This window comes from Macaca nemestrina, chromosome 1 (assembly GCF_043159975.1).
Source record: "Macaca nemestrina isolate mMacNem1 chromosome 1, mMacNem.hap1, whole genome shotgun sequence".
Taxonomy (NCBI): Eukaryota; Metazoa; Chordata; class Mammalia; order Primates; family Cercopithecidae; genus Macaca; species Macaca nemestrina.
In genome coordinates, this window is record NC_092125.1 from 188,434,696 (window position 1) to 188,452,217 (window position 17,522).

Consider the following 17,522-nt stretch of genomic DNA (forward strand, 5'->3'; position numbering starts at 1 on the left):
TTACTTTTGCACCAATCTAATAATTAGGTGGCTAGGCATATTTTCTTTCTTTCTTTTTTTTTTTTTTTTTTTTTTGAGATGGAGTCTCGTTCTGTTGCCCAGGCTGGAGTGCAGTGGCCAGATTTCGGCTCACTGCAAGTTCCGCCTCCCGGGTGTATGCCATTCTCCTGGCTAGACATATTTTCTAGTGAGGAGTCCCGATGTCCTCATGGCCAGGACTCCACTCACCATATGAGTAATGTGTTGAAATAATATTTGTTGGGTTAAAATGAGAGAGTTATGGTTTGAACTTAAGAAGCATAGCTAGTTCATAATTTTCCTGTGGATGGATGTGGGAGACTGAACAGTATGGTTTAGAGGCCCAGAAAAGATGTATCATCTAATGTACAAATTAGAGAGCATGACATTAGATGTAATGTTTTAGTGTAACCAAAAGAAGGTATGAACATATTCAATTCACAGATGCACTTTTCATTCTCCCTCAAAATTTTATATATTCTCTGATGACTACGTTACTTGTCTATTTTTTCTTCTTCAGATCTCTCATTTCAGCCCAAGAAGAAGAAGCTTCCAGTAAATATATGATCATTCCTAGAAATTTCACATGATTTATATGACTCGATGATGGGTTTTGTTTGTTTGTTTGAGATGGAGTCTTGCTCTGTCGCCCAGGCTGGAGTGCAGTCACACGATCTCGGCTCACTGCAACATCTGTCTCCTGGATTCAAGCAATTCTCCTACCTCAGCCTCCCAAGTAGCTGGGATTACAGACGGGTGCCACGACACCTGGCTAATTTTTGTATTTTTAGCAGAGATGGGGTTTCACATGTTGGCCAGGCTGGTCTCAAACTCCTGACCTCAAGTGATCCACCCACCATGGCCTCCCAAAGTGCTGGGATTACAGACATGAGCCACCACACCCAGCCTCAATTATGTTTCTAATGCTGCTTTCCCCATGCTGCCAAATAGCATTGTTTCGCCATGCTATTTGGACCTAAGGCACCCACTATTTATCATCAAGGATCATTCCCAATGATCTTAAGAGCTGTTTTTTCTTTTTTCTTTTTTTTTTTAGACAGAGTCTCGCTCTGTCGCCCAGGCTGGAGTGCAGTGGCACAATCTCGGCTCACTGCAAGCTCTGCCTCCCGAGTTCACGCCATTCTCCTGCCTCAGCCTCCCGAGTAGCTGGGATTACAGGCGTACACCATGCCCAGCTAATTTTGTATTTTTAGTAGAGACAGGTTTCTCCATGTTGGTCAGGATGGTCTTGAACTCCCGACCTCAGGTGATCCGCCTGCCTCAGCCTCCCAAAGTGCTGGGATTACAGGCGTGAGCCACCGTGCCTGGCCAAGAGTTGTCTTTTCTTAAAACCCCTCTCTCCAAAATTTTAGGCTTCATTACTCCTAAATCTGTATTCTTTCTAAATGGGGTAACTAAGATAAGTAAAAGCTTACTAGATTTCATCTTGTCAAATAAACTCTATGTCTTGGTATGTTTTCTGCATTTAAAAAATTCATATTGACTTAGGAAAGTTGATCTAACACTCAGGTTACACTCGGGGGCAACTGGCAAGAGTAGGTGGTATGTGTTGGTTATAGTGAGACAGTGAGAGGCTGCTTCCTGCCTACCTGTTCCAGGTGGCAGCAACACCCTAGAAGGAAGGACCAAGGAAGAACTTTCTGAGCAGTGGTAAACCTCCCACAAATCTCCCTCTTTCTCTGGTAGAGGAGTGGGCAAAGTTAAGGCAATGAAGCCCTGACCAAATACAACTATGCCTCAACTAATCCTCTAAGATTGCACATTTGGATTTTTCCTGGGTTTTCTCATTTCACGACCTACCAGTGCTACAATACATGTTGCTGTGCACAGGTGAACTTGTCTGATTATTCCTTTGTAATATATATCTACAGCTGAAAATTGTTCAGTTGAAGGTGTACGAATAATTCTTAACTTTTTGATACAGGTTGTCAACTTGGTCTCCAGAAAGGTGGATGAAAGTGTCTATTTCCCCATATTCTCACCCATGGTCAGTGTTAAGGATCTGTTTATTTTGCTAGTACAATAGGTTAACTATTGTTAACATATAGGATTGTTAGCAGATAATCTTTGTTTTTGAGTTTTGTAGGAACATTCCTGGAGTGTCAACATTAATATACAACATTTGTTGGTGGTTTGATATAGTTTTTTTTTTTTTAATGTTAGAGAGGTATTCTTTCTTCTTTCCTATATTACTAAAACATCTTTAAATCATAAGGAATATATGCTATACATTCTTAAATGCCTTTGGCATCTTTTTTTAAGATCATATTCAACCTTTTGGCACCTTTTAAGGTGTTCGTATAGTTTTTCTACCTTGAAAATGTATGTGATAAGTTGTATTAATAGATTTCCTAATATTGAACCATTCTTACGTTCCTGGAACAAATCTTACATAGTTGTGGTGAGTAACTCTTTAATATTCTGCTGAATCCGTGTGCTAAAGTTTTATTTATGAATTTTGGTCAAGTGAGGTTTGTCTATAACTTTTTTTCTGTGCTGTATTTGTCAGGTCTCTGAATTGGGGTTATGGTAGCATTGTAAAATAAATCATGAACATTTTCTCCTTTTTCTTGGTCTGGAAAATTTTAAAGAATATTGAAATTGTATGTTTATTTATGTCTTGAAATAATTCACCTTTAAAATTATTAATAGATGAATCTTGTGCCTTTTCTTGAGTTTTTTTTCAAAATCGTTTGTATTTATTGATACGTGTAGTATTTGGCAAAATGTATTTTGTGAGACACTAGTCCTTTAAAGTAGTCTGAAAAAAAAGTTCATGGCCAAAGAAGTCTTGGTGACTCACAATCGGCATAACCATATATTCTGCTGTCAAGAAAAATATAAGGTCCCATTTGTTTAACACATAATTTCCAAAAAGTATTTGATGTGATTTTCTTTTACAACCTAACACTTGTGGCAGAAGCTGCTGATTGTTCAGTCCCAGGATTTATTCTTTCTATCTTCCTTTGGTATTACTATCCCCAAATCTGTACTGGGCACATGGGTACTCAGAACAAAGACAAAATTTTTCTTTATTCTTTTGTTTTTGGTCTTTCTTTTAGATAGTTGCGACTGTATGATTAAGTTCTGGCCAGCGGAATGTGGGTGAAAGTGACATGTGTGTCTTCAGAGTGGTAGCTTTAAAGGAAGGGGCATGATCTACACAATAATTGCCCCTCTTACCATCTACACAATAATTGCCCCTCTTTTTTTTTTTTTTTTTTTTTTTTTGAGACGGAGTCTCGCTCTGTCGCCCAGGCTGGAGTGCAGTGGCGCGATCTCGGCTCACTACAAGCTCCGCCTCCCGGGTTCACGCCATTCTCCTGCCTCAGCCTCCGAGTAGCTGGGACTACAGGCGCCAGCCACCTCGCCCGGCTAGTTGTTAGTATTTTTTTTTAGTAGAGACGGGTTTTCACCGTGTTAGCCAGGATGCTCTCGATCTCCTGACCTCGTGATCCACCCGTCTCGGCCTCCCAAAGTGCTGGGATTACAGGCTTGAGCCACCGCGCCCGGCCTATAATTGCCCCTCTTACCAGACTTAATTGAGGGTGCATCTTGGACAAGATGCAAACCGCATGTAGAGGATCCCTGAATAACAAAATAAAAGAAGCCTGGGTGTCTGCCTCCAACAAATAACCATTTCAGCCCTGGGTTTTTGTAAAAAATTACGGCCGGGCCGTAATAGAGGCCCAACAGGTGTTTTTGTTTGTTTGTTTTGTTTTGTTTTGTTTGGAGACAGAATCTCACTTTGTCTCCCAGGCTGGAACACATCTCAGCTCACTGTAACCTCCGCCTCCTGGGTTCAAGTGATTCTCCTGTCTCAGTCTCCCGAGTAGCTGGCATTACAGGCATGTGCCACCATGCCCGGTTAATTTTTGCATTTTTGGTAGAGATGGGGTTTCACCATGTTGGTTCGGCTGGTCTCAAACTCCTGACCTCAAGTGATCTGCCTGGCTCGGCCTCCCAAAATGCTGGAATTACAGGCATGAGCCACTGTGCTCAGCTGAAACAGGTATTTTGAATGTAGACATGAAAGGCATCATCATCTGAGCTGAATCTTTTTAGGTAGAAACATAGAGTCGTTTTATTGTTGTATGGAAGTTTGAATGTATGTAAATGGGTGCATATGGAAGCCAAAGGGATGAACTGTACCATTTATTAATTTATTGCTTCTCAGATCCAAATGTACCCTTCTTTGCCCTGCTAGTTAGTATTGGAGATGGACCCTGTAAACAGGTTTACTTTGTCAGCTTCTTGATATTAGTCTTGTCAATAGGGAGTTCTGGAGAAACACTGCAAGGCCATAGAAGAAGAAAGATACTTCCTTTCCTGGTTCCACTGAGCTGGTTTTTGACATCATGAAGGAGGCCTGGTATTGCTCACCTCAGCAGCCAGCTTTGCCCTGCATCCTTTTGCCTCTGCTACCTAGCAGGTTGCTTTACTGACCAGCTACCGCCAACCTGTGCCCTTCAGCAAGTTTTTCCATCAGCCAGTGGGGTGCTCCTAAACAGATCCAGCTACCTGCATAGTCTGGCAAGTTTTTCCGCCCTCTGGTGAGTCAGTCCTGTGAGCCAGCTCTGGTCTGCAACGTTTGACGAGTTCCTTCATCACCTGAAGGCATCTTGTTCCTGAGGCAGCTACTCCCTCTCCAAAGAGGTCTGAGTCTTAGCTTAGTAGTGGGGCTCTTCTAAGGCTTTTGTTCTTTCCTTGTTTCCTTGTTTTGCTTTTCCTTCTTAAATTCCATTCCTCACTGGGCTTGTATGACCACACTCTCTACTTCTTGTATGACTCAGTCTCTTTTGTTGCTTCTCCCTATGTGTCTACCCCTCAATTGTTAGTGGTCACTTGGTTTCATTCTAGTTCCTCCCTCCCTCCCCACCCCTCAACTCTATATACTTGTTCTGGGTGACCTCAACTTTTTCTATAAGATCCCAGCTCTTACCCCAACCCTAACCAAATTCTTCTTTGTCCTAAGCTATTCTCCTAGGCTTCAGACCAATTTACACTTGGATTTCTCACAAGTACCTCAAGCCTAAAATGTCCCAAAAGTGAACTCATCATTCTTTCCTTGAAGTCTGCTACTCCTGAATTTTCTATTTTGGTTATTGACTTCAACTTTTACTACATAGTTCAAGTTAAACATTTGAAACCATTTGCTACTTTCTTTATTTTTCATCAAAACTTCTTTATCGCTCCAGGTCTGCTTAGTCCACCTCCCAAATAGTTCTTAAATCTGCTTTAACATTCTTCTCCTGACCCATTGAAATATCCATGGAACCATTCTCATTGCCATTATTTTCTGTCCTCTCCACACCATTTTCATTCTCCTGTCACATTTCTACCTCCTCTTTGTATACAATTTAATCTGGTCGTTCCCTCTTAAAAATCTCTGCTGGCTCCTAAGTGCTTACAGGATAAAATGTAAGCTCCTTGGAATGGCATAAAGGGTCCTTCAGCAGGCGTCACTAACCTCCTCATGTTCCAGTCATTTCCAACTTTTTGCCGTAGCTCTTTCAAATCTAGAAATTTGTGTGTCTCGGGCCGGGCGCGGTGGCTCAAGCCTGTAATCCCAGCACTTTGGGAGGCCGAGACGGGCAGATCACGAGGTCAGGAGATGGAGACCATCCTGGCTAACCCGGTGAAACCCCGTCTCTACTAAAAAATACAAAAAAACTAGCCGGGCGAGGTGGCGGGCGCCTGTAGTCCCAGCTACTCGGGAGGCTGAGGCAGGAGAATGGAGTGAACCCGGGAGGCGGAGCTTGCAGTGAGCTGAGATCCGGCCACTGCACTCCAGCCTAGGCGACAGAGCGAGACTCCGTCTCAAAAAAAAAAAAAAAGAAAAAAAGAAAAAAAGAAATTTGTGTGCCTCAATTCTGGGAAGTTTTCTTGAGTTCTTCCTTTCCTTTTTCTTTTTTTAGAGATAGGGTCTTGCTCTGTAACTCAGGCTGGAGTGTAGTTGTGTGATCGTAGCTCACTGTAACCTCAAATTCCTGAACTCAAGAGATCCTCTCACCTTATCCTCCTCAGTAGTTAGAACTACAGGCATGTGCCACCACGCCTGGCTAAGTTTTTAAAAATTTTTTTGTAGAGGTGGGGTCCCACTGTGTTGCCCAGACTGTTCCCAAACTCCTGGCCTCAAGCAAACTTCCTGCCTTGACCTTCCAAAGTGCTGGGATTACAGGCATGAGCCACTTTGCCCAGCTTAAATTATTTCATTGATGATTCCCTCCCCTCTGATTATTTTTGGGGACTGCTATTATTCTGATGTGGTACATTTTGAACTGCTCATCTAATTTTCTCATCTTTTCTCTCCTATTTTCCATTTCTAACTCATTTTGCACTACTTAAAGAGATTTCTTCAACTTTATTAATATGTGAATTTCTGCTATTATGTATTTAATTTCCAAAATTCTTTTTCATTTGTCCTCTAAATGCTCCTTTTATTAATTCGTTGTTGATGACACCCTATATGACACCTTATTCTTGTTTTATGCATGTGTTATTTTCTCTTCTCTCTGTGGAATTTTCTTCTCCTGGCAGATGCTTTATTTTCCCAAAGAATTTTTTTCCATTTGTTGTTTGGTTATTTTGATATATGTCTTTTGTGTGAGAGATTTTCTTCAAAGATATAAAAATTCTTGGTTATCTGCTCATGATTACAAGTTAAAGAGCTGATTGGAAGCTTGAGCATGAGGTGGGGCTTGTTCATTTTGAGTCTCTCTGTGAACAGATCAACATGAGCCATTTGTTGGAAAACCCCTAATGTCAGTATTTTTAGGTCTTTCTTTTGGGATGGTCAGACTCCCTGGTGAGAGTCTTGCATTTCCTGCCTGCAGAGGTCCAGCTGCAGTCAGTGTTCTGGGAGTGGTGTGGGAGATGAACTAAGAGGGTCTCAGCATTTACTATGTGTATTGTCATCTGATTTCCCTGTTTTTACAAGGTATCCAACCCTTTAACTAAACCTGGCACCCCCAGTCCAGAGGTATTCATCATACCTTCCCCAGAAAATCAGCCTCCAAACTTCTACTGTAGTGGGAGAGGGACGGTCATGTAGCCATAGGGAAATGGGGGAGGAGATGTAGGAAAGTAATCACTACTCAAATAGCTTTTACCCAATCCTCGTTTTAGCCACTCTCCTTCATCCTTAGTTTCAGAAGTAATTGATACTGCCAGATTTTATTAATGTTTGGGCATTAAGGAGATAGTGGTGAAGACATAGAGACGTTTACATCTAGACTGCTTATTCAAGTATGACAATGAAAAGAGAGTGTGAAATATAACACAAGTCAGAGAGAACCGAGGGGTCAAACAGATACTCTTTTCCTCTCAGAATAAGAGAGTTTGTACATATTGGAAGGGAAAGTGAAAATCCCCAGTGGAGAGACAGAAACTGAGAAGGTCTGAAAAACAGGGGCTAATTATGACAGGAAGATCCTGAAGGACCCAGAGAAGGTAAGTTGGAGGGCATAGGCAAAGAGCTTAAATTTGGTAGGAGGCAGGATAAAAAGAAGGCAGGATGCTGTGATCTTTAGAGAAGGAAAGGAAGAAGTCAGTGCAATGGCCTATATCATTTTTTGTAGAATAAGTGGATAACTCATCTTCTGAGGATAATGCATTCAGAGTTTTGTTTTGCTTTGTTGTTGTTTTTTTTTTTTTGATATGGAGTCTTGCTCTGTTGCCCAGGCTGGAGTGCAGTGGCGTGATCTTGGCTCATTGCAACCTCTGCCACCCATTTCAAGTGATTCTCCTGTCTCAGCCTCCCGAGTAGCTGGGACTATAGGCGACTGCCACCACGCTGGGCTAATTTTTGTTGTTTTTAGTAGAGATGGGGTTTCACCATCTTGGCCAGGCTGGTCTTGAACTCCTGACCTTGTGATCCACCCGCCTTGGCCTCCCAAAGTGCTGGGATTACAGGCGTGAGCCACTGCACTCGGTCGTTCTCTTCTTATATATGATTCTGGTAATTATTCCTTATTACTTTTCTTTTTTTTTTTTTTGAGACAGAGTCTCGCTCTGTCACCCAGGCTGGAGTGCAGTGGCCAGATCTCAGCTCACTGCAAGCTCCGCCTCCCGGGTTTACGCCATTCTCCTGCCTCAGCCTCCCGAGTAACTGGGACTACAGGCGTCCGCCACCACGCCCGGCTAGTTTTTTGTACTTTTTAGTAGAGACGGGGTTTCACCGTGTTAGCCAGGATGGTCTCGATCTCCTGACCTTGTGATCTGCCCGTCTCGGCCTCCCAAAGTGCTGGGATTACAGGCTTGAGCCACTGCGCCTGGCCCTTATTACTTTTCAGAAATTGAGGCAGGTCCAAGTTTTGTGGGACCAGGAGCCTATGCAATCTAGGTGCTCTCTTTAAGAAAAGGAACACAATTATGAATGTAAGATTAAGCACAAAAGCAAATTAGTTACAAGAGTTTAAATGGGGCCAGTGTCAGGCCTCTGAGCCCAAGCTAAGCCATCATATCCCCTGTGACCTGCACATATACATTCAGATGGCCTGAAGTAACTGAAGAATCACAAAAGAAGGGAAATTCAAATGGCCTGTTCTTGCCTTAACTGATGACATTCCACCAGGAAAGAAGTGAAAATGGCCGGTCCTTGCCTTAACTGATGACATTACCTAGTGAAATTCCTTCTCCTGGCTCATCCTGGCTCAAAAACTCCTCCACTGAGCACCTTGTGACCCCCACCCCTGCCTGCCAGAGAACAACCCCCTTTGACTGTAATTTTCCTTTACCTACCCAAATCCTATAAAACAGCCCACCCCTATCTCTCTTCACTGACTCTCTTTTCGGACTCAGCCACCTGCATCCAGGTGATCAAAAAGCTTTATTGCTCACACAAAGCCTGTTTGGTGGTCTCTTCACACGGATGCGTGTGAAATTTGGTGCCGTGACTCGGATCTTGGGAGATCAATCCCCTGTCCTCCTGCTCTTTGCTCTGTGAGAAAGATCCACCTACGACCTCGGGTCCTCTGACCAGCCCAAGGAACATCTCACCAATTTTAAATCCGGTAAGCGGCCTCTTCTTACTCTCTTCTCCAACCTTTCTCACTACCCCTCAACCTCTTTCTCCTTTCAATCTTGGCGCCACACTTCAATCTCTCCCTTCTCTTAATTTCAGTTCCTTTCCTTTTCTGGTAGAGACAAAGGAGACACATTTTATCCGTGAACCCAAAACTACAGCCACAGCCTGTTTTTTGCATGGACTATTAAGCCTAAAAGATATACCATCTGGCTCTATATAGAAAAAGTTTTGCCAACCCCTGATCTAGATGGCAAAAAGAGAATGAGAAAAGTATAAACCCTTGGAAAGAACAAATGAGATAACAACAGAGGATCAACATTTTTTAAAAATCTGGAAGATGAAAAGCAGATGGACAAATTGTCTTTGCTGAATGGAGTAAGAAGAAACCCGGAAATCTTCAGGGGGTGGAATCCACGAAGAAGGTTTGTTTATATTACAAACCTTAGAAAAACTCAGGGCTTGGAGATACCAGGTGCCTGGAAAAGTTGATAAGGGTGGGTGTATAGGAAGAAAGGAAAAAATGGCAGACACACAACTGTGTCACTGATATCCCCTTTATTTGCTCCACTGCAAGGAATGTGTTTAGCTAATAGTTTCCAGCTGTTAGTTTCACCAGGGTCTACCTCAGTTTGTGAGCTGAAGGCATGCTTTTCTCAGGGAGGCTCTAGCCAATGACTGTACATGTGCCTTGCCATTTGTGCTTAATGCAGGACTCCTTTAATGGGAAATCTTTGCCCTGAAGACCTCTATTCAGCTGCAAAGACCTTGAAAGGTTGGCACCATGGTCTGGCCATTCTGCCTGTCTGACCCCACCATGCCTCTGAAAATGCCCCATCCCTGTGAACCCTCAGAGTTGGGGTGGGGACAGTGGAGGAGATTAGTGCCATGTTTAAAGATTGAGAGGATGCAAGGGGTTGTGATCTCTACTGTAACCCCCATTTAACTTGCCAGTATGGCCCCTGCAGAATCTAGAAAGTTTCCACATGGTGCCTGTAGATTACCACAATCTCAACCAAGTAGCAGCCTTGATTGTATGGCAGTAACAACTGCCATACTGGACATGGTACCATCACTAGATTAGATTAATATGGCCTCAGGTACATAGTATGTAACCATTTTGTTGACAAATGCATTTCTTTTCTGTCCTAATCAAGAAAGAATCAGAATGACATACATTCACATGAAACACAGTTATTATATTAGTCAGGGTTTTCCAGGGAAGATCTATAAGGTAAGTGGGCAAGCTTACCTTGCCTGGAGACCCAGGAGCCAATGGCTTAGTTCTAGTCTGAGTCGGAAGGTGTAAGAACTGGGAAAACTGAGAGTATAGTTCCGGTCTGAATTATGCCAGGCTTGAGACCCAGGAAAAACCAATATTTCAGTTTGAGTCTGAAGGCAGGAAAAAAGCTGATGTCCCAGTTCAAAGGCAGTCAAGCAGGAAAAAACTCTATTTCAGTAAGGGGAAGGTCAGCCTTTTTGTTCTATTCAGACCTTCAACTAGTTGGATGAGGCCCACCCACATCCAGGAGGGCAATCTGCTTAACTCAGTCTACTGATTTAAATGCTAATTTCATTCAAAAATACCCTCAGAGAAACACCTAGAATAATGTTTGACCAAATATCTGGGCATCTCGTGGCCTAGTCGAGTTGACACATAAAATTAACCACTGTAGTTATTTATAGTTTTGCCCTGGGATTATATTACATTTCCTGCCCTTTGTCATAATGTAGTATGATCCGGACCATCTCAAAGAATATCATGTTGATTCATTACATTGATGACATCAAGTTGACTGAACAGCATAAGCAAAAGTTTGCTAGGATGCTGGTGGCCTTATTAAGACACATACGTGCTGTGCAGGGTGGGAGAAAAACTGCAGTGAACTGGAGACATGTCATTTTGGTAAAACACTTAGGGGCCCAGTTTCAGGGCATGCTAGGATATCCCCTCCAAAGTGAAAGAAAAAATTGTTTCATCTTGCATCCCAAGTACATTGAAAGAAGCACAGTGCCAGATAGGCCTCTTCAGGTTCTGAAAGTAAGATATTTCACACCTAGGAATACTGTTCTAGCCCCTATACTGAGGTAACACAGAATGCTATCATCCTTTATGGTGCTTGGAGTGGGAAGGGGCTCTGAAGCAGGGCCAAGCAGTAGGGGAAGCAGCCTTGATGCTTGGGCCATATAAGCCAACAGGCCCAGTTGAAGGTATCTGTGGTGGGAAAAGATGCAATGTGGAGTTTATGGGAAGCCCCAGTGGAAGAATCACAGTGCAGGTCCTGGGAATTTGGAACAAGGTCATGTTAGTCACAGAAGAGGATTATACACCCTAAGAGAAATAGCTCCTGGTGCCTTACTGGGCCCTGGTAGAGATAGGACACTTGACTCTGGGGCACCAAGTTACTTTGAGTATGAAACTTTCCATTATGAGCTGGGTTCTGTTAGACCTGCCAAGTCATAAATTCAGCCATACCAGCATCTGTCATTAGATAAAGACATTACATCCAGGACTATAGGAGCCTTAGGAGGAACAGAGAGCATGAACAGGAAGTCTAGGCCTCCTATACCACCTGCTATAGTTGCATTATTGCTCTTCTCTAAGCTTGCGCTTATATCTATATGAGAGAAGGTAAGTCTGATATGAGAGCTGAAAAAGGAAGAAAAGGCCTGAGCTTGGTTTATGGGTAGGCCTGTTTGGAATGTGGCTAGTAATGGCATTATAGTCATCTTCAGCAGTGGCCCTGAAAAATGGTGGAAAGGAAAACCCTTCCAAATGAGTAGAGCTAGGAGCAGTGCATCTGGCTAACTGCTTTGTGAGCAGGTGAAAAGTGGCTAGAGAGGTGAATATATATATAGAATCCTGGGTAGTGACCAGAAGGCAGTGACCAGAGGGCTTGAGCCCTCTGGCCAGGGACCTGGAAGGGAAAGGATTTTTGTGTCACATATTAATGGCCACTTAAAAGCATCCAACATGAAAGAGGCATTGAACAGTCAAGCAGACAAAAATGACTTGGCCAGATATTGCTAACTAGCCTGGAGCTAATTAGTTGGCTGCCCCAGGACTGGTATGACGGGGACATGACAGATAACTCATGGTGGCATAAGTGGAAATTATATATAGGCTCAACAGCAGGCATTCCCACCTATCAAGATTTATCTAGGCATTGCTGCCTTAAATGTCTAACCTGTTGTCAACCAAAATGAACAACTAACCTCCTGATATAGCACTGTTGCTGATACAGGCCAACTGGTCTCCGGTGGCAGATGTAGCATACCAGTCCCTTTCATTCTAAAAGGTCAAGAGTTTGATTTCAAAGGGAGAGATACCTGCATATGAGTTTCCCTTTCCTGCCTACAGACCTCAAATAGCACCAGTACCCAAGGGCTTATGAAATGCCTTATCCACAGGCATAGAATTCAACCTGGAATAGCATCCAACCAGGGAACCCACTTCACAGCAACCGGTGTTTGAGAGTCATCTGGTACTATAGTGTGAATGTCCCTTCTAAAACTCATGTTGAAATTTAATTGCCATTATAACAGCATTGAGAGTCAGGACCTTTAAGAGGTGATTAGGTCATGAGGACCCTGCCATCATTATCAGGAGAGTAGGTTAGTTATCACAGGAGTGGATTCCTGATAAAAGGATGAAGTTTGGCCCCCATCCTCTTTCTGTCTCACAGGCTCAATTTCTTCCATTGTGGGAAAGCACAGCACAAAGGCCCTCACTAGATGTTGGTGCCATGCTCTTGGAATTCCCAGCCTCCAAATCATGTGTTAAATAAACTTATATTCTTTGTAAATTACCCAGTCTGTGGTATTCTGTTATTGCAGCACAAAGTGGCCTAAGACATCTGGCATGACCATTGAATACCCCAGTCATATCATATAGCACATTATCCAGCCAGCCTCATAAAGTGCTGGGAAGACCTTCCACAGGCATAGAAGCAGCCAGCCTTATAGAATGCTCAAATGTCCTTCTATAGACACATTTGATATGCCTACTTCAGAGACCACATTTTGAAGGGATGGGGTGGCATCCTTCAAGATGATGAGTATGCAATAAATTAGGCACCTCTATATAGTGCTGTGGCTCCAACAGAAATGAGACATAGGTTTAGAAACCAAGGAGTAGAAGCAAGAGTGGGCCTCATTATTTATAATTTACAATGAACTTCTGGGAGATTCTGTGCTTTCTGTCCCCACAACTCTAGGTTCTACAGGACTAAAGATTTGAATCCATTGCACCCTAAGTTATGGCTGCTGCCAGGGCATCAGAGACTCCTTGGGTCTAGCAGGTGAGAAAAGGAGTTAGCATACTGGCAGGAGTCATTGACCTGTAAGCAGGAGGCGGTATTCCTCTTATACAGTGCAAGCAGGAAGGAATACATGTAGAACTGAACAGATCTTCCTGATTGCCTCCCTGCCCCACTGTAACTGTGAACAGACACATGGAATAATCCTGGCCTATAAAAGTATGATTGCTGAGAGCTCAGAACTCTAAGGACTGAGGGCTTGGATCATTTCTCTAAGCAAGCTCCAAGACCCACTGAGGTGATAACTGAGGGTGAGAGGAATTCAGAATGGATGGTGGAAGAAGAAAAAGATGAGTTCTAGTTGTAGCCCCAAGACCATTGTAACAATAGGGAATATAGCTCATCCCATTAACTATCCTCTTCTGAGTTTCCCCTCAGGAAGAGAACCATGGAAGATCTGCTCCCTGATTTTGCATGAAGAGGTAAATTGGTGAGGTACAAGAGGTGAACGGTGGCAGCCATGAAAATGCTCTTCTCAGATTTCTAGCTGTGGGGGGCATACTTTACTGACCACTTTAGCTGCTGTGCTCCAGAATCTATCCCTGCATTTACCTCTGGATGAATGCCTTCCACAGGCTGCTGCCACCCAGTGATTTGGTACAACGAGAAGTAGTACTAAGACAGGCCCATTCCTAGAAGGTGCAGGATTCCTCTGATGGGCACATTTGGTCTTGCCTAACTTTCTTAGAACTGTACTGCACTCTAAGACCCTCCCACTCAACCTTCCTTCCTTTCTTTTCTCTTTCATCTGCATTGAGATCTGACATCTCTTACAGTCTTCCCTAGCTCCTAGCTTCTTCTCCATGTTCCCTATTAAGCATAACGTCTAATAAATCTCTTGCACATCTAATCCTATTTTGACTAATTCACACCCTAAATGTCCATTAGAGGGAGAATAGACAAACAACATGTGGTAAATTTATATAGTGGAATACTACTAAGTATAAAAACAGAACAAACTGCCATGAGAATAACATAGGTGACTCTCAATTATTATTATTATGCTTAATAATAAAACCAGACATAAAAGAATTTATGCTATATTAGCCCATTTAAATGAATAATTGGTATCTCTGGGAGGTGGGTATCAAGCTGAAAGGGACATAAGGGAACTGTCTGGAATGACAGAAACTTCTACATTTTTTTTCTATGTAAAGACCTCATGAGTGTATACATTTGTAAAAGGTCTTCCTAGAAAGCAGACTCAGGGGGGAAAAGCCATCAAGCTGTACACCTGACATCTGTGCCTTTTAATTGAAAGTACTCAAAAAAAAAAAAAAAAAAAAGATTGGTGCTTTTTTTTCTTTGTTTTTTGAGACAGAGTCTTGCTCTGTCGCCCAGGCTGGAGTGCAGTGGCACGATCTTGGCTCACTGTAACCTCTGCCTCCCAGGTTCAAGCGATTCTCCTGCCTCAGCCTCCTGAGTAGCTGGGATTACAGGTGCATGCCACCATGCCCGGCTAACTTTTGTATTTTTAGTAGAGATGGGGTTTCACCATGTTAGCCAGGCTGATCTTGAACTCCTGACCTCATGATCCGCCCACCTCAGCCTCCCAAAGTGCTGGGATTACAGGTGTGAGCCACCGCGCCCAGCAATTTGTGCATTTTAATGCACGAAAATTCCGCCTCAATAAAGTATTGAAAAAATAATAAAGGGGATTTATTGGTTCATGTAACTGGATGTCGATAGACTTAGAGGGCTTCAGGTAGGTTTGATTCAGCTGTTTAGCAATGCCATCAGAAATCTCATTTTTTTTTTCATCTTTCCCGTAAGTGTTTTGGTATGTCAGCTTCAACCCAAGGCTGACTTACTTTTGTATTCACAGCATGCTACCAACAACCTCCTTTTCTGGGTCAAAGCACTAAGAGAATTGCTTTTGTAAGCTGTCTTAAAAGAGTAAGAACTTTCTTCTTTCCTGGAAGTTGCTAGCAAACCACCTATCTTATTGGCCCAATAGGTTATGCTCATTCCTGAACTAATCCCTATGACCAGGGAAATGCCATACATTGATTGACTTATCTCTGCCTATCCCTGAATGAATCACTTTAGAATGAGATATGGAATTATGCCAGTTGATCAGACAAGTTAGCGTTTACCCTTGGAGCTAAAGTCCTCTAATTTTATGGCTGCTCCATAACTGAAGGAAGATAACCACAAAGTCTACCACAAGAAAAATAGCAGAGTTGACTGGGTGCGGTGGCTCACGCCTGTAATCCCAACACTTTGGGAGGCTGAAGTGGGTGGGTCACCCGAGATCTGGAGTTCAAGACCAGCCTGGCCAACATGGTGAAACCCTGTCTCTACTAAAAATACAAAAATTAGCCAGGCATGGTGGCAGGCACCTGTAATCCCAGCTACTCAGGAGGCTAAGGCAGGAGAATCGCTTGAACTCGAGTGGTGGGGGTTGCAGTGAGCTGAGATCGCATCATTGCACTCCAGCCGGGGCAACAACAGTGAAACTCTGTATCAAAAAAAAAAAAAAGCACAGTTGGGTAATAGGTCCAATCAATTCAAATCATGGTCTTCCAGTCAGGTGTGGTAGCTCATATCGGTAATCCCAGCACTTTGGGAGGTCAAGATGGGAGGACTGCTTGAGCCCAGGAGTTTCAGACCAGCCTGGGCAATATAGGAAGACCTTGTCTCTACATGTGTGTAGCGAATGCCTGTGGTTCCAGCTACTTGGAAGGCTGAGGAGGTAGGATCGCTTAAGCCTAGGAAGCAGAGGTTTCAGTGAGCCAAGATTGCACCACTGCACTCCAGCCTGAAAAACAGAGCCAGACCCCGTCTGAAAAAAAAGAAAAAATGAAAACAAAAATCATGGTCTTCCTTTCTAGCTCCTAAATGTTTCTCAATCCCACTTCATTCAGTGTTTATTATATACCCAAACAAAGTGTTACCAGGAAGCACAGGTGTCTATCTTCTACAGTTTGAAATAGAAGCCAAAATAAATTTTATTAAATAAATCACTCGGTTGCATAAGTTTGCTTGTCAAATGATACCTAAATCCTCATCTCTGAGCCTCACTCTATCTCTCACATTCATCTCAACATTTCGTTCCATGCAGAGGGGTTGAGGATGTTTCACAAATGCAAATTTAAAGATTTATTTCTAAGGTTGGATCAAAATTTTGCTGACATCAAAAGAGTTGTCTTAAGATGTGATGTATTCTTCCTGGTCATTGATTTTTGGTATTTGTGTTTTCACCCTGGAGATGGCAATGCTGTAAAAGAAGTATCCTTACACTCCCACAGTCTCCTTGAAACATGTCAATTCTCTCATCAGAGAAGAGGGATCAAACAGAGAGAGAGGTAACACAGGCCCAGAACCATTGCTAGCCCATATGGTTACTTGGTGAGAATGAAAGAGGCACCCAGATGCAACCTGGTTGGTGCAGCAATGGGCAAATGGAGTGCAGGCCAGATTTCAGCCCCTTTTTGCCTGATGTCTAGATATCTTTTCATCCAATGCCTTCTACAAGCCTTTATTACCTCCTTCCCACACTGTTGGTTTATCTCCAAACTCTTCCTTTGCCTCCAGACTTTATCTTTCTCCTGATTCATCCTACATATTTCTGTCTGATTAATATTCCTAAAACACTGCCTTTTATCATATAACTCTCCTGCTCAAAATACTTTTATTAGCTTCCCTCTACCAACTTAAGAAAATGCAGATTCCTCAAGTTAGCATTTTACAACGCTTTTAAAATCTTTTCACAATGTCTCCTGTCTCTCTTGCAGTCTTTTCCCACTATTTCTTACCAGGAACTTATAGTCCAATTAATCTATCATTCTTGTTATTCCCAACCACATATTGCATATTCCCAAATGTCTTATTTGCCATGTTATTACCATCTGTATTTATATATTTATGTGCTTATTTTTCAATTTTTTTATTTATGTATTTTTTGAGATGCGGTCTCGCTGTGTCTCCCAGGCTGGCAGTGGCACAATCTTGGCTCAGTGCAACCTCCGCCTCCTAGGTTCAAGCAATTCTCCTGCCTCAGCCTCCCGAGTAGCTGGGATTACAGATGTCCGCCATCATGCCCAGCTAATTTTGGTATTTTTGGTAGAGATGGAGTTTCACCATGTTGACCAGGCTGGTCTTGAATTCCTGGCCTCAAGTGATCCACCCACCTCAGC